A 26,042-nucleotide genomic window follows, 5' to 3' on the forward strand; every position below is an offset into this window, starting at 1 on the left:
GAAATAAAATATTATTGCCCTGTCTGTCCGGATTGCCACTGAAATGCATCAATTCTCATATTGCGCTGTAATCCAATGATTTGTTTATTTGGGGGTTCTGAATTATTAACGCCGGCTGTTTTATTATAAGAAGGTTTGGCTGGATTATTTCTTTGATTTCCCACCCCCCTCCTCACAAACACACACACACGCCCCGCTTATTATTAAGTTTCCATTGATTCCTCACACATCTTCCTGCTCCCGAAAACAAAAGAAAATGAATAAAAATCGGAACCCTCCACACACCAAACTCCTTAATTTCTTCACGAAATGCTAGTTGCATTTGGCACTCGGGATAAATTATTCAGGCGTCCTCCTCGCAGCCGCCCGAAAGAAGCAGATATTAAAGGTCTCAGAAATGAAAAGCTCGTTTTGCATTTCGATCCGTATTTGAATAACCAGGTTGAGGACAGGAACCTCGTCGCCTTTTCCCTTCGAAGGATTTGGTTTTAAAAAAACCAACCAACCCTATGTGGAACATCTTCAAACAACACCGGGGAGAAAAAACAGTTTCCAGTGAAAGTGAGATTTCTTAGACCTCTTGCTTTACAGACCTTGGAAAAAGTTAGTGTTTTGTACTATAACTCCCAGAATCCGCCACCCAGTTGCAGATTATTGGAGTCCAGAAGAGTGATCCCCCCCCCCCCCCCCGTTTGGCTTTTACCCAACTATTCATGTCCAGCTTCTCTAGAAATGGGTCCATCTCCTAAACAAAGAAGAAATCCTCTGGTTTTCACATTATTTTCTTCCAGGCTGCAGCATGTTTGGAGAACCTCTCCCGCATTCATAAATTAACACATTTGGCGGCTTTATTATCTGATGGATATATAGATATAGATATAGATTGGAGGGAATTTTTAAAACGGTGTTTGAAAGTAGGAATAACCAGAATCTTTGGCTGAGAAAGGCTGGAGAGAGAGAGAGAGAGAGAGATGTCGCAGTAAAAGGAAAGGCTTTCTCTCTTTCGATGGGGGGAGCCTTTCGTGAAAAAGGCGCTAGATGCGACTCAACAACTAAAGCTTCTCATCTGACTTCGGTGTCCTTTCGCACTACAAGACTGTTGGGTGCTTATACCACTTTGGCTGCCCTGGTTCCAGCCTGTGGCATCCTGGGATTTGTAGTTTGGAGAAAGCACTAGAGTGGCCTGGCAGGGAATTCTGAATACTTTCTGAAACTACGAATTCCCAGGATTCCTCGGGATGGAGACATGACAGGTAAGTTCATATTTCTTGTTGTGTACCTTCAAGCAGCCTTGTGGTTTGAGTGGTAGACCAAATCTCTGGAGTCCAGGATTCAATTCCCAGTTTGGAGGGTCGGTGGCAATAAGCCTAAATGGCTCTTGGTCTCCTTCTGGGCCGTTTCTCTTTCCCATGGAGCCCCAGTAGGACCTGGGCGCACAGTATGAGACCATTTCGACACAACAGGTCGGACTTGCAACCTAGGGAAATAAGCGAAGTAATGCGAGTTATCAGTCAAAGGGCTAAATCCAGACTCTAAATTAGGCAAGTAGGTCAAAACACACAGAGACTTGCCCTAACTTTCTCTCCAAGAAAGTGATTTCCTCAAGGATTTTTTTTCCTTTTAAACAAAATTCGGAGTAAAAGTATGAATAGTTTCCTACTGGCAGCAGGTCTAAATACCCTAAAGGCACCAGATCTGATCCATCCTCACTGCAGAAATAATCCTGTTTGGTGCCGCTTTAACTGCCATGGCTCCATGCTATGGAATTCTGGGATCTATAGTCCTGTGAGACACTTAGCCTTCTCTGTCAGAGAGCTCTGGTGCCACAACCAACTACAGTTCCCTGAATTTCATAGCATGGAGCTGTGGCAGTTAAAGCGGTGTTAAACCTTTCTGCAGTGAGGATGCAGCCTTGGAAGCTAAGCAGGCTCAACCCTGGTTAGTATTTGGGTGGGAGACTGCCAATGAATATCTGGTGCTGCAGACTATATATTTCAGAGGAAGGAACTGCCAAAACCACCTCTAAGTCTTCCTTGCCTAAGAAGACCCTTCTTAGGGACTTGGATTTTTATGGGGGGGGAATACTGAAATATGATATGTATTATTGTATGCTGGATGTTTTAACCATGTAAGCCGCTTTGACTGTTTTATTACAGAAAAGCGGGGTATAAATAAAAGTTTTATTATTCATTATTATTTATAAGACACATACACACAGAGGAGCACATTCAGAGGGTATCCTTTCCTCCAACGTCCATTTAAAATAAAATAAAATAAAAATATTGAAAATCACCCCCAGGGACCAAATGAATAAAAGCTTGAGACGCAGTAACCCACACTTCGAGCTCAGCTCTGGGCCCCACAGCAAACTCCAACTCCCAGAATTCCATTGCCTTGAGCCAGAAGAGCGTTAAAGCGGTGCCAAACCGGATTATTTCTCCAGTGTGGATGCAGCCTCAGTGGAAACCAGCCTGATCCAATGGCCAGACCCCTTGGACACCAGAGTTCAAATCTTACCTTACCTAGAAACCCACTGGGAGACCTTGGGCAAGTCATGCTCTCTCAGCCTCAGAGGAAGGCAATGACAACCGTCCTCTACTGTATAATAACAGCACTGTGATCCCACTTTAACTGCCATGTCTGCATCCTGTCACAATGATTGACATTGTGGTTTGATGGGACACTGGCTGAAACGTCTAAATTCCTCTGCCTAAACTGTGAATCCCAGGAGTCCGTCAAACGGAACCATGGTTCAAAGCACACATTGAAGAAATAATCCAGTTTGAGACCGCTTCAACTGTCTTGTCTTACTGCTAGGGAATCCTGGGAACTGTAGTTTATTGTGACCCCACAGCTCTCCTGGTTAGATGTCTCACAAAACTACAGTTCGCAGAAATCCCTAGCATTGAGCCAAGGCAGTTGAAGTGGTCTCAAACTGGATTATTTCTGCAGTGTGCCCCCCCACGCGCACACACACAGTTAAAGTGCTATCATGGCTCTTTGACTGTTTAGTGTGATGAGAAATTAACCCTTGCCAAGAAAACCCTATGGTTGGGTCGCCTTTCCTTCGAGAGTCAATATGAAGACACATAACAATAACATAGGAGGAGTTTAACGTCCTTAATTGAATCAAATTAAAATGTTTTGGGATTTCAAAGCTTGTAATCGAATCAAATTGGGATCCACTCTAAATCATGTATCCAGGCATCCAGGAAAAACTAATCTGAAATCACAAGGAATCCCCCCCCCCTCGAATTAAAATGCTCAGGACAGGATTGCAAACATAATCAAGATGTTAAACTAAAAAAGCAGGAGAGCCTCAATATGTAAACAAACTTCAAAACACGGCCAGACATTATTGGCTTAGTATTGCTGAGCCCGCAGCTGTTGCTTGAAAGACTTAATTCTCATTATTTGGAGATGGCCGTCGCAAAAGTAAGGCAGTTTGTTAAAAGTACAAGAGTAGAAACGTTTTCCTGCCCTGATCTACTCCAATGTCGGCCATCCTCTCCTTTCTAAGGGACGAAACAGATCGTTTTTTGCTAGAAATAAGGCCCATCGGGTTCACTTGGGTTTATTTTTAAAAGGACGTTGTTGTTCTGTGCAAACAACTTCAGCTGGATAAAACATTCTGCTACTTTTGGAAAGTAGTAGAATATTAGGAACTGTTAGGGAAAGGACGGTGGGTGTCACTCTTTCTAAGATGACTTATTTCAAAGTTTGTTAAGAAATTATGGCTGCGCCGGTGCTTTCTAAAACAATGAAAACTATAGTTATTGTTTTTAAAAAGTTTTGGGATTTCACAACGCATTAAGTACAATCCCTTGGTACGTTTAAATCCTCTTCGTTGCAAACCATCTACTTAAACGTGACTTGGCTTTTGCCCACAGTTTTTGTAGACTAAACCAAACACTACTAAAACAGAAAGCTCATGTTGCCAACTTTCTTTCTTTCAGTTAGGTAGATTCAATATTAGACCATCATTTAGGCCGTAATATTCCCGAAAACGTTGTTCTTCCCTCCTTCGGTCTTTCCTTGGGAAACCCGGTAAGAAGCAGGTGCTCTATTGCGCTAAACAATACTAGATTTTGCACTGAAAACATTCAGGGGAGCTGTGTTGGCCACTTAACAAATCCAAACAAAAAATCCATGAGTGATGCTTTTTACAAGGCCAACGGAAATGCACAATATACTTGTTGCAGGTTTTCGAGGCTCCGTGGGCTTCTTCATCATGAATATGCCCATGGAGTTTCGGAAAGCTTGCAACAAGTATATTGTGCATTTCGGGTTGGCCAATAAAAGGTATCACTGATGGATTTTTGTTCAGATTTTTGTACTGTTAATACTGGAATACTGGGATGTGTAAGGCATGTACAGCGGGTATAAAATGCAAAACTCCTCGGTTGAATCAAGAGAGGTAAGAGCTACTACCAACGCTATGAACTTCACCGTTGAAGAACTTAGCTGTGTTCCTTTATTAAAGTCCCTTGCCTGATCAGTCACTTCAGAAGCCATTCTTCTTCACTTCAATGGGGAAGAAGTTTCCACTGAAGAATTTCTCAGAGGGTGGGGGATGATGGCAGTTGTAGTCCAAGGGCAATTTGAGGAAAGCTGATGCCTTTCCGCTTCACACTGATGCCGTTAAAAGGTCTTAGCAGACTTTGGTCAGAGATCGGCTCCAATCTGTAGTCAAAAACACCGAAATCCGGAGGAAAAAAGCTCGTTAGGGGTACAGAAACAACGTGGAAGCCGTTGGTGGAGGCTTTTTGTGACATGGATTATGATAAAATAAGGGCGACTGAGGAGCGGCCGATTATTTTACTAACAATAAAAATATACGCATTTGATATGCATCTCCATATACATCTGAGAAAGTAGACTGAAGTCTACGAAAGCTCATGCTGCCAACCTCTTTCTTTCAGTTAGTCTCAAAGGGGCTACAAGATAATAATAATAATAATAATAATAATAATAATAATAATAATAATCTTTTATTTATATCCCGCCTCTCTGTCAATGACAATCGAGGCAGCTTAGAAGTTAAAACTACATACAATCTCATATCCCCTATCCCACCCTCTAAATATATATAATATGTGAAGAGAGAAAGATCTCTCTAAATAAATAAATATATAATATGTGAAGAGAGAAAGGAATCAGGAAATCCGTGGGGGGGGGATTTGTCTGACTCCCGATTAGGCAGCCTTAGACAGTCTTCCTAGCCTCAAACTCTTCCTCCATTTGTAATATCGCTATGAGGAAGACATCCCAAATCTGGCCTTTGTTTTTTGGAGTACAACTCCCTTCAGCAGTAGTAACTGATCCAGCCGGTCAGGCTGTTGAGATCTGTAGTCCAAAACATCTCCGGTGAGGGGAAGACTACTCAGATTATACAAGGCATCGCAAAGTGGCTGGATCAATTACTACGGCTGAAGGGAGTTGTAGTCCAAAAAAAAAGCAAAGGCCAGATTTGGGAAGTCTTCCTCATAGCAGTATTACAGATGGGGGAGAGGTTGAAGCTGGGAAGATTATCTAAGGCCACCTAATCGTGCATGCAAGAAAAATGGAGTGCATTCCAAAATAAAAGCTAGAAATACTCATAGAAATATACATTAATGCTCCTTAGTCATGCTTAAATTGGAGGACATTGTGGACTTCCTTCTGGACAGAAGACTGAAATGTAGGGCATGTCCTGGAAAAGGGGGACCTCTGGTTACCTTGCATCAGGATAACATGCAGGGTGCATTTTTGAAGTCTGAAAGGGATACACACAGCTGTTCAGTCTAAGGAGATGGGATGCAAAAGATAACCGTCTTCATCTTATGCAGCACAAGTAACAAGAACCTTGTGGCACCTTAAAGTCTAACACGTTAATTATGGCATAAACTTCCTCGGATTTAAAGCTGTCTTTATCAGAATAAGCAGCTCTTACCGGCTCTCAGCGATCTGGGTTACAACTTCCAATCTTCAACATCTTTACTGGAATATAAACCTCTTTAGTTCAGTCTGTGAACCTAGAAGAAAAGGAGTAGCGTTGCAAGAAATTTAAACTTTAAGGACAGAAATAATGCTTCCTAAATAACTCATCTTTAACACTATTTTCCTTTCCAGAAAGGTTTCGAAATGGTGCTAAGATCGTCTTCACGGGCAACTTACAACTTTGGGGCTTTAAAGTTACTTAGGAATAAATGCTACTACTCTTGCTAAACTTATAAATGCGTAGGAACGGGTGGCACATTAGCTTGTTTCCGACCGGACTGTTAAGGTGTAATTTTTGTTAAAAGTCGTTTAACGTGAGGAGAGGAAAGAATAAATAAACTTCATTCAAGGGTCGAGATTTCAAAGTGCCTTCAGAATGTTGGGCCTTCCTTTCTTAAACTGTCAGCATCGACAAAACCGATCAAGAACAAGGAAGGAAGGAAGGAAGGGAAAGAGAAAGAGAAAGAAGGGAAAGAGAAAGAGAAAGGAAGGAAGGAAACATTCACTTTCTTCTTTGTGCTCAAGGAGAGAGAAAATGACCAGAGCAGCACTCAAGGGACTTATAGTTTGGGATTATCAATGTATATTCTGGAGAAAGGGAAAAAACTCAATTTATCTGGGGGAACATGAAGGGTAGATTTTTTAATGGTGCATTTTAAGAAGTCCTGAAGCAAAGAAAGTAAAACAGTGAACCCACCCCTGACCTTCTAGATGGTTTTTAGGAGGCTTCTTTGTCTTCTGCCCATCTTTTGGCAAGGCTTTCAAACGCTCTTCTCATGGAGCTCGGCGTCTGGAGAAATTCGGAGCCGAAGGAAACCAGGGAAGACGTCTTCTGTGCCATACAACCAAACCCGACTTTTCTTCTCTTTAGACCCAAGCCATATCTGTGCATTGAAAAGAAGAGCTCAGGTCCCGCTTTTCTTGGTCCCTTACCCCTGAAACCCAACTTTTGGACTCTGTGGCTTTCCGAAAAGCGTCCTTTCCCATTGAGATCGGAGATCCGGTGCCGATCCGGATTCACTTCCCTGGACAAGGGGGACTGGGACGTTCACAAAGTCACGCCGGGGCTCTGGTTCTGGTCTTCAACCAGATTTTTCGCAATCGGTTCGTGGGATTCAAGGAGGTCGTTTTCTTCTTTGATCCGGACTGAGGCTGAGGCAGAAGAAGAAAAGCTGGAAAAGAAAGAAAGGGAAAGCGAATCACTGGGCCATTCCGAAATCCCTCTGACATTGAGCTCTCCCCCCCCCCCCGAAAGAGAAACCAGGCTTCTGGGGGCTGCCTCTGTCCCCTCCGCCTTGGTCTGGAAACCTTCTGCCTCCTTTCCTCAGCCCCAAGGTCCAAAGAAAAGAAACTCCAGCATCGCTGGGACCAGGCCTTTTATTATTATTATTATTATTATTATTATTATTCCTGGTAATACAGACTCTAGCCTTCCTAACATAACAGTAATTTAGGAAGAGTTTAACCTCCATCGCTGAATCAAATTGAGATTCAACCCCCCAAAACGTTTTGGGATTTCAAATCTTGTAACCTTAATTGAATCAAACTGGGATCCACTCCTAAGCATGTGTCCAAGCATCCAGGAAAACTAAGCTGAAATCGCAGGGAGATTTCTTTCCCCCCTCCCCCCCCCCCATGAATTGCTCATAACCAGGGCTGCATCCACACTAGAGGAATAACCCGGTTTGGCACCGTTTTAACTCTTTTCTGGCTCAAGGCTATGGAATTCCGCTCTGGGACCACAACAAACTCCAACTCCCAGAATCCTATAGCCTTGAGCCAGCAAAGAGTTAAAGTGGTGCCAAACTGAATTATTGCTCCAGTGTGGATACAGCCCAGGTTTGTAAACATAATAAAGATGTTAAACTAAAAGGGCAGGAGAGCCCCAAGGTGTAAACAAACTTCAATACACCGTCAGACATGGTTGGCTTACATTGCTGAGCCTGCAAGTTGTTGTTTGAAAGACTTAGGGCTTCATCCGCACTGCAGAAATAACAAGGCTTGACACCACTTTAACTGCCATAGCTCCATGCTATGGAATTCTGGGAATTGGAATTTGTCGTGGCACCAGAGCTCTCTGACAGAGAAGGCTACATGTCTCTCAATAATACAGAACCTCGAATACCATAGCACTGAGCCACGGCAGTTAAAGTGCTGTCAAACGGGATGATTTCTGCAGCTCCGGATGATGTATTTCCGAAAATAAGAGCATCCAGGTTTGGCTAAAAACATCGGACCCAGGATCAGCATCATAAGAAATACGGGGAGGCGGCTGATCTATGAAAATCTGCCCCCCCCCCCCCCACTGCTGCTGGATTATGAAATGGTGGAAGATGGAAAGAAGCCTCCTTTCTCCCTTCAAAACTTGTTAAACAGGCCCTGGCCTGGTCTGGGTGAGCTGTATTTCCTGCAGAGAGTAATAAATGTGCAGCATTCCTCAGCCACGAAAATGGTGACCTGCATAGATGGAAACCACCTCTGATGGTGACCAAAGGTGTCCCCCCCCCCCTTGAGCTCTTTCCTTTCTTCCAGGCCCCCAAATGAAGAGGGTCCTGGCTCTTAATTTTCCAAAGTGGTGCTTGGTTGTGGTTTTGGTAGACTGGCCTTTCATCTCCCCCTCCCTCATTTTGGGGGCTTGAGCCATCCAAGTAAAGTGAGTACCCTATTGAAACTATTCAACTTGAGTAGAATTAACCCATCTAGCTCAATACTGTCATGTCTGACTGGCAGAAGCTTTCTCAAGGGCTTTAGGCAGCAGTCCTTCTTGGCCCTACATGGAAGTGGTTGTGTGTCCTCAAGAAACTTCCAGTTGATGGAAGTTACCCTTATAGTTGGCAAGATTTGTTCAGGGGATGTTTGTCTGCACCTTCCTCTGAGGCTGAGAGAGTCTGACTTGCCCAGCATCACCCAGTTGGTTTCCAGGGCCAAGTGGGGTTCAAGCCCTGGTTTCCAGAGACATAGTCCAATGCTCAAACTACTGGTCCTACCTGGGCATCCCTAGTGATCATCCATCCAAACCTGGTCTTGCTTAACCTCCAAAATCAGTTCAAGTAATCACAGCATTCAACTCTATACTGATTTCCTTGGGATTTGCTCCCTGGAAAATATCAGGCAAACCTTTCTAGGGATTTAGCTGTGTTAGTTTGGAAAATCCCTGCAAAGGGATCTTGTAGCACCTTTGAGACTAACTGAGAGAAAGGACGAAGTTGGCAGCATGAGCTTTCCTAGACTTGAGCCTGCTTCCTAACATGCATTTGAGGAAGTAGGCTCAAGTCTACCAAAGCTCTGCTACCAACGTCTTTCTTTCAGTTTGTCTCAAAGGTGCTACAAGATCCTTTTGCAGACTGACTTTCCAGAGAGTGAAAGGGTTGTTGGAGTCTACAGAACTGAGAGTAAGGGGTGGTGCCTTGCTCATAGCTGCACTGATTATCTCTATGGTCTTTTGGTCAGTGTGTCTGTGAAGAGGTCACTTCCTCCCACTCTACTAAAGGTTAAGAGTTTTTTGACCTTTTGTTCTTGGCCATCTTCTCCTTTCTGCCTTGGTTCAAGGTGGATGCAACCACAAGGCTGTCTCTCTAAGAAGGGCTTTTCTTCTTACTTGCATGCATAGGGGTCAGCTATAGGGATCCCTTTACCACAGTATAGTTTTCTCCACTGATTACTGACTTTCCAAGATCCTAGAACCTAGGAACCTATGAATTCTCTGTAACAATAAAGTCAAGTCTTATTTTTACCTTACTAATGTATCTTGTTTATTTACCAAAAGCTTAGATACATACTGTTGGGTCGCACTCTGCTGCTGCTGCACTTAATATATCAAATCCCAAATTTACCACTACTATTTCCAACAAGGGTAACTCCTTTGGTGCAGCTGAGATCAAAAATATCTCAACTATCTGAAGACACTGAGAAAGCATTTCATACTCTTTACATATCTTGGTGAACATAAACAATGGTCCAAAACACACTGCAGCAATAATCCAGTTTGAGACCTCTTTAACTGCCCTGGCTCAATGCTAGGGAATTCTGGGAACTATAGTTTTGTGAGACATTTAGCCTTCTCTGTGAGAGAGCTCTGGTGTCACAATAAACTACAATTCCCAGGATTTTGTATCACTGAGCCAAGGCAGTTAAAGTAGTCTCAAATAGGATTATTTCAACAGTGTGTTTTGGGCATAACTTGATAAAGGGCTCCAGGGCAATGATCCTGCCAGTTACTGTTCTGACCAGGTGTGAATTATTCTTGGCCTTTGCAATCCTTCCACCCCACTTGCCCAACTCCTAGGAGACTAATTTATACTGTAGATATGGAACCGATTACTGTAGGTTTACCATTTGCCAGGAAAAACAGGACAATCCCCAATTTTGAAAAATGTCCCCGCCAGCAGGGCCAGTTGAAGCAACAAACTACAAATCCCAGAATATAAATTGATGACAATGTATGAACAAACAACAACTTGAAATACAATGGGACCTTGGTGTGTCTGCTGGGGTTTGGATACAGGAAACCCCCCCCCCCCTTGGATACCAAAATGCGTGGATCTTCAATTCCCATTATATAGACTTGCATAGTCAAATTGGGGCCATTATATAAAACAGCAAAATCAAGGTTTGCTTTTTTTGGAACTGGTATGTTTTTGGAATATTTTTAAGCCCTGGCTGACTGAATCCATGGATATGGGGGCAGGGGGGACTGACTGTATGAAATGTTAAATATCAAAGTGTGGGGGGCTTTTTATAGGCCGTGGGGTGTTTTGATAAACTGCCCCAATCCTGTCTTGTATACTTTTGTCCTTCTTTTGTGGAAGAGAATGATGGCTCAACAGAGTTTATTACAAACTGGGTTGAGGGAGAACTCAGAAGTGGGCTTGCCTGAAAATGCTTGTCTTCCTTTTGTATTTTAAAGGCCCTTTCTAGTCCTGCTGACTTTGATGAGGTGACACATCTATCACACACACACACCCCATTCGTTTCTTTCAAAGGGAAATACCTTGGCCCTGATTATAAGCACAGAGCAGCCCATGTGGCCCAGGCTCAGGTTTTTGAAAGTTTCTCTGTGGCTGAGCTAAAAATCGATCCTGAGCCTTGGAAAAGGTCACCATAAAAACATACCTCCTGCTACCTTGATCTTATTTCTCTGCAACATACAAATGCTTCACTGGAAAGGCTGGTGACTTTTAAACACACACACACAAACACACACGCACACACACACAAATGTATGCCTTGGAGCTCTCAGTTCTGCTGCCCCCCCATCAGTAGCCTTGAATATGATCCACCGGCAGCTTCTCCTCTACGCAAGATCCTTTGCAATGGATGAAGAACTAGGCTGCATCCACACTGCAGAAATAATCCAGTTTGACACCACTTTAACTGCTATAGAATTTTGGAAATTGTATTTTGTTGTGGCACCAGAGCTCTCTGACAGAGAAGGCTTGAATGTCTCACAAAACTACAGTTCCTCGAATTCCCTAGCATTGAGCCATGGCAATTAAAGTGGTGTCAAAATGGATTGTTTCTGCAGTGCAGATGCAAACAACTTTTAAGAAACTCTGGTCCAAAACACACTGCAGAAATAATCCAGTTTGAGACCACTTTAGCAGCCCTGGCTCAGTGCTAGGGAATTCTGGGAACTGTAGTGTGGAACTATAGTTTTGTGAGACATTTGGCCTTCTCTGTCAGAGAGCCCTGGTGTCATAATAAACTACAATTCCCAGGATTCCCTAGCATTGAGCCAGGGCAGTTAAAGCGGTCTCAAAGTGGATTATTTCTGCAGTGTGTTTTGGACCTCTGATGAAAACAGGCAAGCATTGTTTTTTTTAAAAAAATAGAAATTTTAATTTTAATTTAAAAAGAAAACTAGGGCCTCTTTTTTTCCTCCCACTAAACCTCACCACTCTTCAGCATTTTAAAGAGACTCAAGCGAACACCACTCTTGGAGTAGCATTAATGCTTGTAGCTGTATCTTCTTTTTGGAGAAGGGGGCTGTCTTCCTCACAGATGCATTGATTATATCTATGGTCATTACAAGAAGCCACTCCCTGTCAGTTCTAGGGACTCTTCTACCAAGCATCATTTTCTCTACTGGTTTTGTAGAACCTAGATGCAGCAATAAAGCAAGTTTCTAGGGACTCTTCTCCCAAGTATAGTTTTCTCTACTGATTTTGTAGAACCTACAAGAGGTAGCAATAAAGCGAGATTCTTTTTACCTACCAATGTATCCTGTTTATTTACCAGGAGCTCAGATCTAGCTGTTTTTACCAAATACCTGTGGAGTACACATTTGTTGCTGTTGGTGTTAAACTTTCTTAACCACAAATAACCAAAACCACAATCAATTTTCTAACACTAACAACCACAGCCCCCAAAGGCAGATGTTTGGGGAGCAGTGGTGTTACACACACCCTGTTAGGGTGTCTCCCTATTGATGCCATTGGTGGGCAGTCAATGTCAGCCAAGAAAGCAGCCCCAAGAGCCTTGAGGTGCTGCTTGTAGGATGTCATCTTCCTCCTCCCTGTGGCTGCCTTTCCTCTGCCAGCCTTCTGTCTGTCCTTTGAGCCTCCTGGCCTCGGGATTCCTGGACTGGGCTGTCTCTGGGAGCCTGAGCCAGGGAAGGCTGCCCTTGGAGCTGGAGGGGCTTCCAGGGGAGGGGAAGGGAGGGGAAGGGGTTTGTCCCTCCGGTCTGGGACGGGTGTCCTGACGGGAGAAGTCACATTGCGTCCCTCCGACCTAACGAACTGAGAGACAGGCAGGAGGGATCAGCTCCCCGGCTGGGCAAGGAGGTGTCACTTGTACGCAGTCACTTTGGCCATCAACACTTGGATGATTTATGCCTTCGCCTTTAATTATATTTCTGTGACAGGTGGCGCCTCCCTGGACAAAAGCGAGCAGAGGTCAGCCAAGATGAAATGGCACTTTATCAATCCTGAAATACAACGGGGCTGAGAAGGGCCAGCAGACTTGCTAGAGCTCCACAGAAAACTCCCTGTGTATGAGAGAGAGAGGGGTGGACTGTCCACACTGCAGAAACAATCCAGTTGGACACCACTTTGACTACCACGGCGCAATGCTAGGGGACTGATAGTTATGGGTCCAGTTCTGGGCACCACAATTAAGGATGTTGACAAACTGGAGCTTGTGTCCAAAGGAGGGCCATCAAAATGGTGAAGGGCCTGGAAACCATGCCTTATGAGGAAAGGCTTTTAGGGAGCTGGGGATGTTTAGCCTGGAGAACAGAAGGTTAAGAGGTGATATGATAGCCCTGCTTAAATATTTGAAGGGATGTCATATTGATGAGGGAGTAAGCTTGTTTTCTGCTGCTCCAGAGAACAGGACCCAGAACAATGGATGAAAGCTGCAGGAAAAGAGATTCCAGCTCAATATTAGGAGGAACTTCTTGACAGTAAGGGCTGTTTGACAGTGGAAGAAACTCCCTTGGAATGTGGTGGAGTCTCCATCTGGATGGCCGTCTGTCAGGGATGCTTTGATTGAGAGTTCCTGCATGGCAGGGAGGTTGGACTGGATGGCCCTTGTGGTCTCTTCCAACTCTATGATTCTATGATTCATTGTGAGACATTTAGCCTTCTCTGTCAGAGAGCTCCAGGGCCACAATTCAGAGGCAAGTCAAGTTTCCTAAGGCTACAGCCTTTGTTTAGGAAACAAACTCTGGGATTTATAGCTTCATGAGATATTTGGCCTTCTCTGTCAGAGATCTCTGGGCCCCCCACAAAGTACAGTTCCCAGGATTCCATAGCATCGAACCACAACAGTTAAAATGGTGTCAAACTGGATTATTTCTGGAATGTGGATGCGGCCTCGCTTGCTCCCTTTCACCTCCTCTCCAGATTTACAAGGATCTGGGGTGGGCTTGGCGGTGGGGGAATCAAAGCCAAATGTAGGTATTATCTTTAAACAAGTAACAGGAGGAACAATAGCAGGTCAGGAGAAAGGCCATTTATTGTGGGGAGGAGGAACCTAACTTTGAGAACTGAATGTTTGCAAATTAGAGATCAAGAAAAGAACTTTTTATCCAGAAGAAAGCAAATAAATCTATTCTTCAGGCTCCCGGGGTAAGGAATATGTGGACCTCCAGAAGTAGTTTAGTGGTGGATTTTCCCACTAGCAGGGGTTAGACTATTGGGTCCCTTCCAGAGCCTTGATTCTGTGTCACCATACTGCAGATCCCCTGACCTTCACATTGACTATACTGGTTAAGGCTGCTGGGAGTTGCAGTCCAACACAGCCACCTATCTGACTCCTGACTTAAACTAACAGGGCACATGTCTATCAACCTTAGTCCACCACACTCACATTTCACCTCGAATGCTAAGCATTGCTGTGTACCTCAAGTCACCTGAGACTTATGGCGACCCTAAGGCCATATCACGGGGTTTTCTTGGCAAGATTTGTTCAGAGAAGGTTTGCCTTTGACTTTCTCTGAGGCTGAGACAGTGTGACTTGTCCAAGGTTAGCCAGGAGATTTCCTGGGCTGGGCAGGGATTCTAATCCAGCACTCAAACCATTACACTACCCTGGGTTTCTAAGGTGAGATGACATCCATTGACTAGATTGGGATTTTCTTCTCAGTACAAGATGTATAAGATTGCCAAGTTCGTGAGAGAATGGCCCATAGAAGTGAATGGGGGTAAATCAATTTTTGATCCAGATGCTTTGAAACTATGAGTTGGGTTGTTTATTGTTAGTATGTCTTACTGGACATTCGCCAGAACTCCAAACCCAAGGAATCTCCTCTCCTTTCCCCTTGGAAACACATGGCATCTCACTGGCCAATGGTCTTATAGTGGGAGTCAATGGCTGCATCTGTACTGCAAAAATAATGCAATTTGACACCGCTTGAAGTGCCACAGCTCAATGCTATGGAATCCTGGGATACACATCCCTTGATTCCATAGCACTGAGTGGTGTCAAATTGCATTATTTCTGCAGTCCAGATGAAGCCAAAGAGGACCTGAAAATCCGCTGCAAAGGAACTTCGCTCAGAGTTTTTACAAGCATTTTTTTAAAAAGCCAAACTGAATCCATCAAGATAAAAGAGGTTAGTGGGAAGCTCTTAGAGGGTCTTACAGAGTCCTAGTGAAAAGGAATGGGGTGGTGGTTACATCATAGTATGGGTGCTTAACCCTGCAGCCTTAAGATTTTTGCCTTTCATGCTTCTTCTCTGCCTGGCTGATTGGATTTCTTGGCCATCTTTAAACTCAAGAGGGCTCTCACCCAAATAATACTGAAGTCATTTCAGAGTAAATTGCCTTGACAATTAAGGCCTCTGCTCCCAGAGACCTGGGAGGCCTTTTTGAGGGAGCACTCACCATCCCCATGAGGAATACAATCCTCAGACTTGGTGGCCCTGTCTAGACTTCCAGACTTGAGACTCCAGATTGCCTTCATAACACTTCTGTTCTGTGCCAGGGCAGTGGACTTGGTTTGTCCCTCCATCATTGCCAGGTTGTAGGCTTCAGTTTCTGCCTTTGCCTTTGATCTGGTTTGCCCCACTGCTTCTGGGTGTACCTGATCTCTGTGTTTAAAAAACAAATCGAAACTTTGTCCAATAAAGAGTGGTTCTGTCACAAAAACCCTGGGAATTCTGAAAAGCACAAGTCTCTAGATCCAGGATGTACGGGGATGTTTAAGCTTGAATTCTCTGCTCTTCTGACTGGTGACAATGATTTTCTGCCCTACAGTCATTTCCTAGGTTAACCTGAAGTCACTTCTGCCTTTGCCAAACCTCCCTTTCCCAGACTGGTGCCCTTCAGTTATTCCAGACACTGCTTCCATCCTTCCCATACATGGATGTTTGGGGTGATAGAAGTTGTGGTTCAACACATCTGAAAGAAGCCAGGTTAGGATGAATGCACAAAATGAACCTGCCTCAGGACTGTTCTTAGAAGGCTGAAAGATTACTGGGCTGGTTAAACCTCAAGATCTCAAGGCCTAGTTTGACAGATATGGGGAATGGCTGGATATTTTAAATGTCTCCCTCTCCAGCCAGAGGACAGAAATGCAACTTTGGAATTGAAATATGGTAAAAGATAGATAGATAGATAGATAGATAGATAGATAGATAGATAGATAGATAGATAGATAGATAGAATCTTAATATTCTGTTCTATCCAAAGAGTCCAAAATCGAGATAGTGGAAAGATGCTGTAGAAAAAAAGACTTCTTTACAATAATTTTGATTTCACAGTTCCTTCCAGTGGGAAAGAGGTTAAAATCAAGCAGCCCCCCCCCCCCCCATTGCAATTCCCAGCAGCTCCAGTTTACAGTGAAGTTTCAGATCACTAGTATACAGTATACACTAGTATATCAAAGTCCTGACAAATGAATTTGTTATTGTTGTGCCTTCAGGTCAACTCAGACTCTCTCACTCTGTCCTAGGGTTGGGGTTTTTTTTTTGGGGGGGGGGGGTTCCCTAATATTTATTCAAAGGAGCTTTGTCATTGCCTTCATCTGAGGCTGAGAGGTGCTGACTTGATCAAGATCCAGATGCTCATTTAATGAGTATCCATGACTGAACCCAGATTTGAATCCTGGTCCCATAGAGTCCTAGTCCAATGCTCAAAGCATTGTAGATGAGCATGAATACCCTCTCGCATAAATATAAGGCTGTAATGGTTACTGGTCTGTTCTAAACCTACCGACTTTCTAATCATCTTGACCCATATAACTGAGCACCACTCTTTTCTCATCTGAAAAACATGCCACTCAGGGTTTCAGTTCTGAGCCATATTCAGGGGCAGCTATGCTGGCCATACAGCTGAATAAATCAAAATCCAAAATTCACAAAAGAGCTAACCTTTATTGGCTAATGAAAATGCACAGAAGCACATAATGCAAAAGTTTTAGATTAGTGGTTCCCAATCTTTCGTCCTACGGATGTTTTGCATTTCAGCTCCCAGAATTCCTGACCATTGGTCAAACTGTCTGGGGCTTCTGGAACCTGAAGTCCAAAACACCTGGAGGACCAAAGTTTGGGAACCACTGCTTTAGATGCTCCACTGGCTTCATCAAGCAAAAGGTGTTTAAAATCATACAAGAGGGAAGTAAGGGTTGGGACTTAATTCTCAGAGGTTTCTACCTCCAACAAAGGTAAAACTTTTTTTCACTATAATTGGCTGAGTTTTACCAATACAACACTTAAAGGTTTTTCCAGGTGTAGCAATACAGAGACTTGATGAGAAATTAAATGTTTTCTGACTTGTGGCTTCACAAAAGGCAGAGACACCCTGGATCCTAAAAAGAATTAGGGCTGCTAACGGACTTTAAATTTTACTGTCCTTTGTCTAGATCCTCACATGGTCAAGAAGGGAGTGAGATCCCACCAAATCAACTGAAATACAGCAGAGACAACATCTGATACAAATCTAGGCCTTTTTATTCCTATATGATTTTAACTGATGAAGAAACCAGGTGGTGCTTCAAAAGCTTTTGCATTATGTGTTTTTGTGCATTTTGGTTGGCCTACAAAAGGTATTACTCTTCTGCGGATTTTGTTTTATAATTCTGAACCAGTGTCAACTGAAGTTTCACCATTGGCTTCAGTAGGCAGGCTGTGGATTGTACCTAATCCAGTTTATTTCCTTTGAAGTCTTATTGATTTAATGAAAATTTATCATAATATGTACATGTAGTTTAGTCTCCCAGAATTTACAGGTTTTATTCCCAAGCAAGTTGACATAAAATTGCATCATGTCCACAAGCCTCTTACTTTTGAAAGCCAAGCCATTACAATCAATAGACATTTCCCTATTGACTTCTTTGGGATGTAGCCTTGTACCACCAGCCTTTTGATCTTAAAGCTGGCTTAGTGATATGAGTTTAGAACCGGTAGCCTCATAGTATAATGTATACCTAAAGTCATCCCAGTCCCGAAATCATTACTTCCAATTAGGTTTCATTAATGTCAGCTTTATAGACATCTTCCCCATCTCATGTGTTATTCCATTGCTATGGTAACTCCAGAGCAAACTACCTCACTTCAAGCTGTTCCGATTCCACTTTTGAGCATGCCTGGCATCAATCACACAGTGATAACCAGAACACCAAGGACATCCATCCCATCATCCTTTGCAGTAAAGTGCTGGCATTTTTGAAAATAAATATTCTCAGCCCCAGCCCTTTTGTTGTTATGGCCCTTAAAGCGACTCTAAGGGGTTTTCTTGGCAAGATTTGTTCAGAGGGAGGTTGTCATTGCCTTGCTCAAAGGCTGAGAGAGTGTGACTTGCCCAAGGTCAGCCACTGGCCAAGCAAGGATTCAAACCCTGGCCTCCAGAGTTGCAGTCTAACCCTTTAATCACTGCATCATGCTGCCTCGATTTCCAACCCTACTATTGTTTAACAAAAGAAATCCAACACTTAGTTGCCACGTAGGATGCTACCACACTGCAAAAATAAAATAGTTTGACACCATGATGCAATACTATGGAATTCTGGGACCTGTAGTTTTGTGAGACATTTCACCTTTCTTGTCACAGAGATCTGGTGCCCCACCAAACTACAAATCCCAAAATCCCATAGGATGGAGCCACCCACAGCACTTAAAATGGGATAAGAACTGCATTATTGCTACCGGGTAGATGCACTCTTGAAGCAGGGACGTAGCCAAGGGAGGGGGGTTATTGGGGTCCGGACCCCCCCCCTTCCATTAGAAAAATGAATGGTGTGTGCTGCTGCACCGCCGCACCCAAGCCCCATTATAATGGTGGCATTTAGTCTGGAGCCCCCCCCTCCTAAAATCCTAGCTACGTTCCTGCTTGAAGCAGCCCAAACAGGGTCACCACAGTCCAAAACACACTGCAGTTTGAGACTGCTTGAATTGCCCTTTCTCAGTGTTAGGGAATCCTGGATTTATAGTTTGTTGTGGCACCAGAGGTCTCTGACAGCGAAAACTCAATGTCTCACAAAACTACAGTTCCCAGAATTCCCTAGCATGGAGCCAGGGCAGTTCAAGCGGTCTCAGACTGGATTATTTGTGTTGTGTGTTTTGGCCCCACATCCTATTTTGTGAGACATTTGGCCTTCTCTGTCAGAGAGCTCTAGTGCGCCCCAAATACTGCAACACTCAGAATTCCATAGCATTGAGGCATGACAATTAAAGAGGACCAGACATCCTCTTTTCTTTGTCCTCCAGTTCAACCTTCTGTCCAGAAAGAATTCCAAAACGTCTTCCACTTTGAAAATGACTATGAAACATGAATTTTGGGCTTTTTTTCCTATTGCAATTGCTAATCTATTGCTCCATTTTTCTCGGACGTCCTACATTTTGCGGTGCCTTGTCCTCCTTTGCGATTAAGACATCTGGTTTCTCTTCAGAAGACTGCTCAGCTTCTCTGGCTTCTTACAAAAAAGAACAGCAGTATCTGAGAAGTCAGAGGTACCTGAGCCTTGCCTGGTCCTGGTCGAAGCCATGCAGAGCCTTATCTTTCAGATTGCTATGGATTAAAACGAAACTCCCTCTTCGAAACCCCAAGTATTGCCACTATTCCAAACTCAGTGGTGGAAATAGGCGACCCTCAGCCCAAACCTACTCCAAACCTGAGAATCTACATTTCCCCCAGATCTCTCCAGGCCTGCCACTTGCCACCCATTTACATCACTGGTTCAAGGCAGCTCTGGAGAAACAAATCGTTTCTGATTTATACCCAAAGACGAATCTATCACAGGGTTTTCTTGGCAAGTTTCTTCAGAGGGGTTTCCCATTGCCATCACCTGAGGCTGAGAGAGTGTGACTCGCCCAAGGTCGCCCAGTGGGTTTCATTGCCAGGCCTAAGGAGAACCTATCTTGGGGTTTTATGGACAAGATTTCTTCAGAGGGGGTTTGCCATGGCCCTCCTGGCTCTCCAACTGAACCTGCTTTCCTAGATACAGTGTTTTAGGAATTATAAAATATAGACAGAACAAGACAAAGGTTTCTAAACATCCTTTAAAACACACCCAGCATTGTTTCTCGCTTTGTTGGTGGCTTGATTTAATGAAAAGCGGTGAATAAGAGTGAGCTTATGCACGAATATTAGTGCATGGGTGTGGGAGCCAGGACCAGCGACAGGAAGCCCTCTGAATCTAGTTTTATTTCCCAGCTTTGAATTTTTATTCCGAGTCTTGGGGGGGGGGGGGGGCAATGCAAGGCTTGTCGGAAGGTCTCGCGAGAGCGAGAAGTGGGAATATTCAGCATTTCGACTGTGCCAATGGTTTACAAGGCTACGTGGGGTGGATTTATTCGAGGTCTTTTCATTTATTCGGGCTAAGTGCAAAGCTGTGCAAACCATATTCCCAAAGTCTGCGGGGTGCTTGCTGAACAAGCTGATCTGAACTAAGAACATGCAATCTGAACTAAGAACAAAATCAGCAAAATGCAGGCCTATGGATAACATCTTCAGTTTTACTTCTTTCTTTCTCCTGTATGGTTTTTAACACCTTGCCTGAGGAAGAAGCCAGTGGAACTTCGAAAGCTTCCGACATGTATTTTGTGTATTTTTGGTTGACTCAATAAAGGGACCACTCTTTGGTGGGTTTATAATATTATTACTGCATTGGCTATATGGCCAACACAGCTACCCCTGGATGTACCATATATACTTGGCTGTAAATTGACCTCATGTACAAGTCAAAGGCAGGTTTTGGGGCCAAAATTATGTAATTTGATATGACCCATGGATAAGTCGAGGGTAAAACTAAAGGCTGGATGGATGAGAGAAAAGAGGGGACCCATGCTTCCCAAGATGTCCCCAGGATGGACTAAGCTCTTGTCTTTTACCACTCTATTCAGCAAAAGGGGATGCTCCATATATATATATATATATATATATATGAGTTAAAGTACAACGACCAGAGGATAAGTCGACCCAGGTTTTTTGGGGTCAATGTCTTGACTAAAATTTCTAGACTTTTACATGAGTATATACAGTAAGCTGGTCTGTGTATTTCGAAGACAGGACCCTGATCTAAGGGGGCATGCAAGAAGTGGAAATAAATCCCTAAGATATCTAGGAGGGCAGGCTAGGCTGGAAAGCTTGAACTTTGGATTGGGTTTGAATCTCCTTTTGGCTATGAAAACCGACTGGGTGCCTTTGGGCAAGTCACACTGTCTCACACTCAGAGGATGGCAATAGCAAACCCCCTCTGAAATGTTGCCAAGAAAATAAAGTGATATGGTCATCATAAGTCGGAAATGACTTGAAGGCCCACAACAACGAGGACGACAACAATATAGAAATGTTTATGTGTATTGGGGGGGGGGGGGGGCGTCGCCTGTCGATTTATGGCGACCCCATGGATTTCATAGGGTTACATAATACACAAAACCACCGTGATGTACTGGTTTGAGCGATGGACTACAACTCTGGAGGCCAGGATTGGAATCCCATCTCGGCCATGGAAACCCACTGAGTGACCTCAGGCAAGTCACACTCTCTCAGCCCCAGAGAAAGACAAAGGCAAACCTCCTCTGCGCCAATCTTGCCAAGAAAACCCCGCGACAGGTTTGCTTTAGGGTCACCGTAAGTCGGAATAAAGGTACACAACACCGCCTTGAATCCCTATATTGGGAGAAAGGCGGGATATAAAAAAAACAAAACACCGCAATAACAAACAAGCAAGCAAGCAACAACAAAGAGTATTCTTCCTACGCCCTCTTTTTGGTAACACAACCTTGTACCAGGCATAACATCCAACCTATATAGACAAAGGCTGCCTCCGTACTGCAGAAATAATCCGGTTTGACCCCACTTTAACTGCCCTGGCTCAATGCTATGGACTTCTGGGAACTGTAGTTGGTTCTAGCACCAGAGAGGAGCCTGCGGGTTTTTTTAGTCTAGAGAGGAATCCGTCAGGGATTCTAATGGGTTCTCCTCTGTGTGTGTGTGTGTGTGTGTGTGTGTGTGTGTGTGTGTGTGTGTGTGTGTAAGAGAGACAACGCAACCATTTGTCAATGCAGGGGAAGGCGAAGGAAGGGGGAACAAGCCCTCTAGGCGAAGCCCAGAAAGGTGCCTAAAAACGATGGAGATTCAGGGTAATTTCTTCTCTCTGCTCCCCTAATCTCCTCGCAGTATTTGATATGATGAATAACCCAATATAGGCCTTTAAAAATAGGTCACTGCATAAAGAGACTCCCAGAGAGCAATAAAGAAGGTGTGCGAGGGCGCTTTCAAAAGAGAAACCCTTAGCCTTTCTCAAGGTTTGTTGGCTGACAGCGAGAGGTTGAGGACAAGAGAGCAGCAGCTTTGTAGGGGAGAAAGGAAATAACCCCTTTTGAGACCGCTTTAACTGCCCGGGCTCAGTGTTAGGGAATCCTGGGACTGGTAGTTTATTGTGGCACCAGAGCTCTCTGAAAAGAGAAGGCTCAATGGCTCACAAAACTACATGTCCAAAACACACTGCAGACAAAATCCACTTTGAGACCGTTTTAACTGCCCTAGCTCAATGCTAGGGAATTCTGGGAACGGTAGTTTTGTGAGGCATTTAGCTTTCTTTATCAGAGAGCTCTGGTATTACAATCAACTACAGTTCCTGGGATGCCACAGCATTGAACCAGGACAGTTAAAGTGATTTCAAACTGGATTATTTAGGCAGTGTGTTTTGGACCGGAGCTGGGGGGGGGGACACCACTGGGCTTTATAAAAGCGGTTTTGTGTGTGTGTGTGTGTGTATTAACACAAAAGTAGAAGCACATTATATGTGTGTGTGTGTGTGTGTGTGTATATATATATATATATATATACTTAAACCACTATGCAAAACTGCCCCTCATGTAATCATTAGTTTCTTGTACCAGAGGCTGGATGGCCATCTGTTGAGGGTGCTTTGATTGTGAGTTCCTGCAAGGCAGGAGGCTGGATTGGATGGCCCTTGTGGTCTCTTCCAACTCTGTGATTCTATGATTATATATATACATACACACACACACACACACACACACACACATATATATATATAGTGTGTGTGCTTCTACTTTTGTTCCTGCTTGCGAGAAGAGGTCTTGGAGGGATTTATGGAATTTTCCTTTTACAGACATGAAATTTCAGGAACAGATAATAAATAAGAAGCTATTGGGGGGAGGAATTGTATATTTCCTCTTCCTTCTGCCTAGTAGTGAAATACAAAGGGAGAAGTGGAGGGGGGGGTGAAAAGAGGGAGGGAGGGGGAGGCGGGGAAGGGGATCCCAGGAAACCATTTGTGGAAAGCTCCCAAGATCAACAAACCCCGGATAGCAGAGGTGAAAGAGTTTCCTTCGAAATTAGCTGAGAAATACTCATTCCACCCCATTCTTGCCTCTCTATCATCCCGTCTAGATCAGGAAGGGTGGAGGGTGTGGTTTGGGTGGGGAAATGAAAGCCCTCTTCCAGGTAAATCAGTTTCCATGGGGAGCGGGATCCCTCTGTTTATAAACAAAGGACCTCGGAAAGAGACCTTTATCGTTTCCCCCTTTCTAACGCGACCTTCTCCCGGCTGCATCCGCACGGCAGAAATAACCCGGTTTGATACCATTTCAACCACCATGGCTCCATGCTATGGAATTCTGGAAACTAGTTAGTTGTGGCAACAGAGTTCCCTGATAAATAAGGCTAAACCTCTCACAAAGCTACATTTTTCACAATTCCAGAGCGTTGAGCCATGACTGTTCAAGGGGTGTCAAACCGGATTATTTCTGTCGTGCGGATGCAGCCTTAGCCGGGCGAGATCGCTTTCGAAAAGGTGGGGAAACGACAGAAAGGTCTCTTTCCGAGGTCCTTTGTTTATAAAGAGAGGGGACCCCCTCCCTTTCAGTGAAAACCCGTTTACCGTTCAATTCTGGGAATGGTAGTTTTGTGAGCCATTTCGCCTTCTCTGTCAGAGAGCTCTGGTGACATAACGAACTACAGTTTCCAGAATTCCACAGCATGGAGCAATAATGGTTAAAACGGGGTCAAACCGGATTATTTCTGCCGTGCAGATGCAGCCTAAATTTCGTGCAATCGCCCCCCACCTTCCCTCAGATAACAACCGGACCTTTCCCCCTCCCCATCTCATCCCAAAGCAAGAATCAAAGGACTCCAATGGTTTTCTTCTTTGTCCCCGACATCATCACATCTCTCCCTCCAAGGGAGCAGAGACTCCCACAGCCCCCTTTTTGGAGACCCCCGACTCACTTTGGGGAAAAATGGAAACCTTTCAGCCTCGTTGATTTCTTAGCCTCTATCATGCCCCCCCACCCTCCAAAGAGCAGTGTTTCTGGTTAAGCTTTTGAGCGATGCCATTGAAAAAGAGAGAAGCGGGTGAGGGAGAGAGAAGGGGGGGACCCTTCCTTGTCAGGATCATCTGGAGGTTTTAAAGGAAATGAAATATGTGCCTTCCATTCTTCGGTGGCCCTTTGCTCTTGAATTATAGCACAGAAGGCTTTCGCTAGAGCTGTAGGGGGACCCTGCGTCGCCTTCCTTGGCTCTCCTCTAGGTATTAGCAGCGGTGATATATTTTCCTAAAGACTGTGCCCAGCTCTGTCAATATACCACCTTCTCTGATGTCCGGAAAATATTATTATTATTACTACTATTATTATTATTATTACCCTGCTTGAGCCCAGTGGTTTCACACAAAGGCTGGAAAGAAACAGTAGGAACCAAGAACAGCTGCCGCCTGTTTGCTATACTAATGGGGGGGGGGGGGGGGACAGGAGGTCGCCATGTTAACTTGGATCAGGAGGCAAAACTCCTACACCAATACATGAAACAGGTCAATATTTGAAAATCGGGTCATATATGTGTGTGTATATACACACAGACACACACATATGCAGATCTCAGCCATAAATTGTTCCAAAATTAGTTTAATAACATACACAAGCAAACACACACAACCCTCCCTCTTCTTCTGTCCGTGTGGATAAACAGACACAAGAAGCAGTCCCTCTCAAAGGTCCTTTCGAAATTTATAACGCACTACAGAAAGTTTTATTTCCTGGCTCCTCGTTGTTTATGGTTCCCTAACGTTTAAATCACACGTGTACACTCTGTCTGTCTGTCTATATTTTTATAACAATGCATCTAAATAAAAGGTCCAGCCCCAGAACTTCGAAACAAACCGTGCTTATCAATTCGAAGTAAAAGGAAACCAAACACTTCCACAAGATGGAAATCACCTTTTCAATGAAATAACGACAACAACAACAACAATTATCACCTTACCTGGTGATCTGTTGGTGCCTTCTCTCTCTCTGGTTGGAAATTATAATAATAAAAAATGAAAAATGACTAATCATTATCATCATCAAAGACTTTGGAGGGGGCGGGGTGGGAAGGAAAGAGGAGAGAAGATAATACAGAATTTAAAAGGGACCAATAATAATCATAATCAAAGACTTTGAAGGTTGGGGATGGAAGAGGGAAAGAGAAGAGGAGAGAACAATAAAAAATTAAGGACTAATAATCATCCTAATCAAAGACCTTGGAGAGGGGAGAGGGGAAAGAGAAAAAATAATACAATTAAAAAGGACTAATAATCCTCCTAATCAAAGACTTAGGAGGGGGGAGGGAAAGAGAAGAGGAGATAATAATAAAAAATGAAAAAGGATTAATAATCATCCTAATGAAAGGCTTTCGGAGGCTGGGGGTGGGAGAGGAAAAGGGGAGAAATAAAAATTTAAAGAAGGGCTAACAATCATCCCAATTAAAGAGTTGGGGGTGGGGGTGGGAAGAAGGAAAGAAAAGAGGAGAACCTAGAGGGGGGGGGGAAGAGGGGAAAATATTGATAGGGTTTGGGTAAGGGTTATTTAATTTTTTCCCTCCCGCTCCCCCCCCGCCCGTTCCAACCCCACTGAAATTATCCTGATGCAATAAAGCCAGGCGGTAATGCAATTTTAAAATATCTATATCTATATATATATCTTTCTCTCCCCGTCCCAGCAAATGGTGGGGGACGGGAGATGACAAGTGTGTTTCGACATGATCATTCAAGGGGGCTCCTCCTCCTCCGCCTCCCCTCCGCCTCCCAATTAATGGCCTAAGCAAGGGGGCGAGAGCCTGCGTTGGCCAGAGTGGCGAGAGAGCCAGCGAGAGAGAGAGAAAGAGAGAGAGAAA

At 44.0% G+C, this 26,042-nt stretch overlaps 1 long non-coding RNA gene across 2 annotated transcripts; it reads right to left on the reverse strand.

The window, feature by feature from the left end:
* Nucleotides 1-710: 710 nt before the first annotated feature.
* On the reverse strand, nt 711-25,236 carry LOC149318444 (uncharacterized). 2 transcript variants are annotated; one of them, XR_016279811.1, is made up of 5 exons: nt 25,152-25,236; nt 6,684-7,151; nt 5,933-6,014; nt 4,492-4,683; nt 711-1,477 (listed from the first exon to the last, which is right to left on the reverse strand). It is a non-coding gene; the product is annotated as an uncharacterized LOC149318444 (long non-coding RNA). The 2 variants fall into 2 exon arrangements; XR_016279810.1 differs by having other exon boundaries at nt 6,677-7,151.
* Between the last annotated feature and the right edge of the window lie 806 nt (nt 25,237-26,042).

The sequence above is a fragment of the Sceloporus occidentalis genome, unplaced genomic scaffold (assembly GCF_023333645.1).
Source record: "Sceloporus occidentalis isolate IW3139 unplaced genomic scaffold, rSceOcc1.0.p SCAF_2, whole genome shotgun sequence".
NCBI lineage: Eukaryota > Metazoa > Chordata > Lepidosauria > Squamata > Phrynosomatidae > Sceloporus > Sceloporus occidentalis.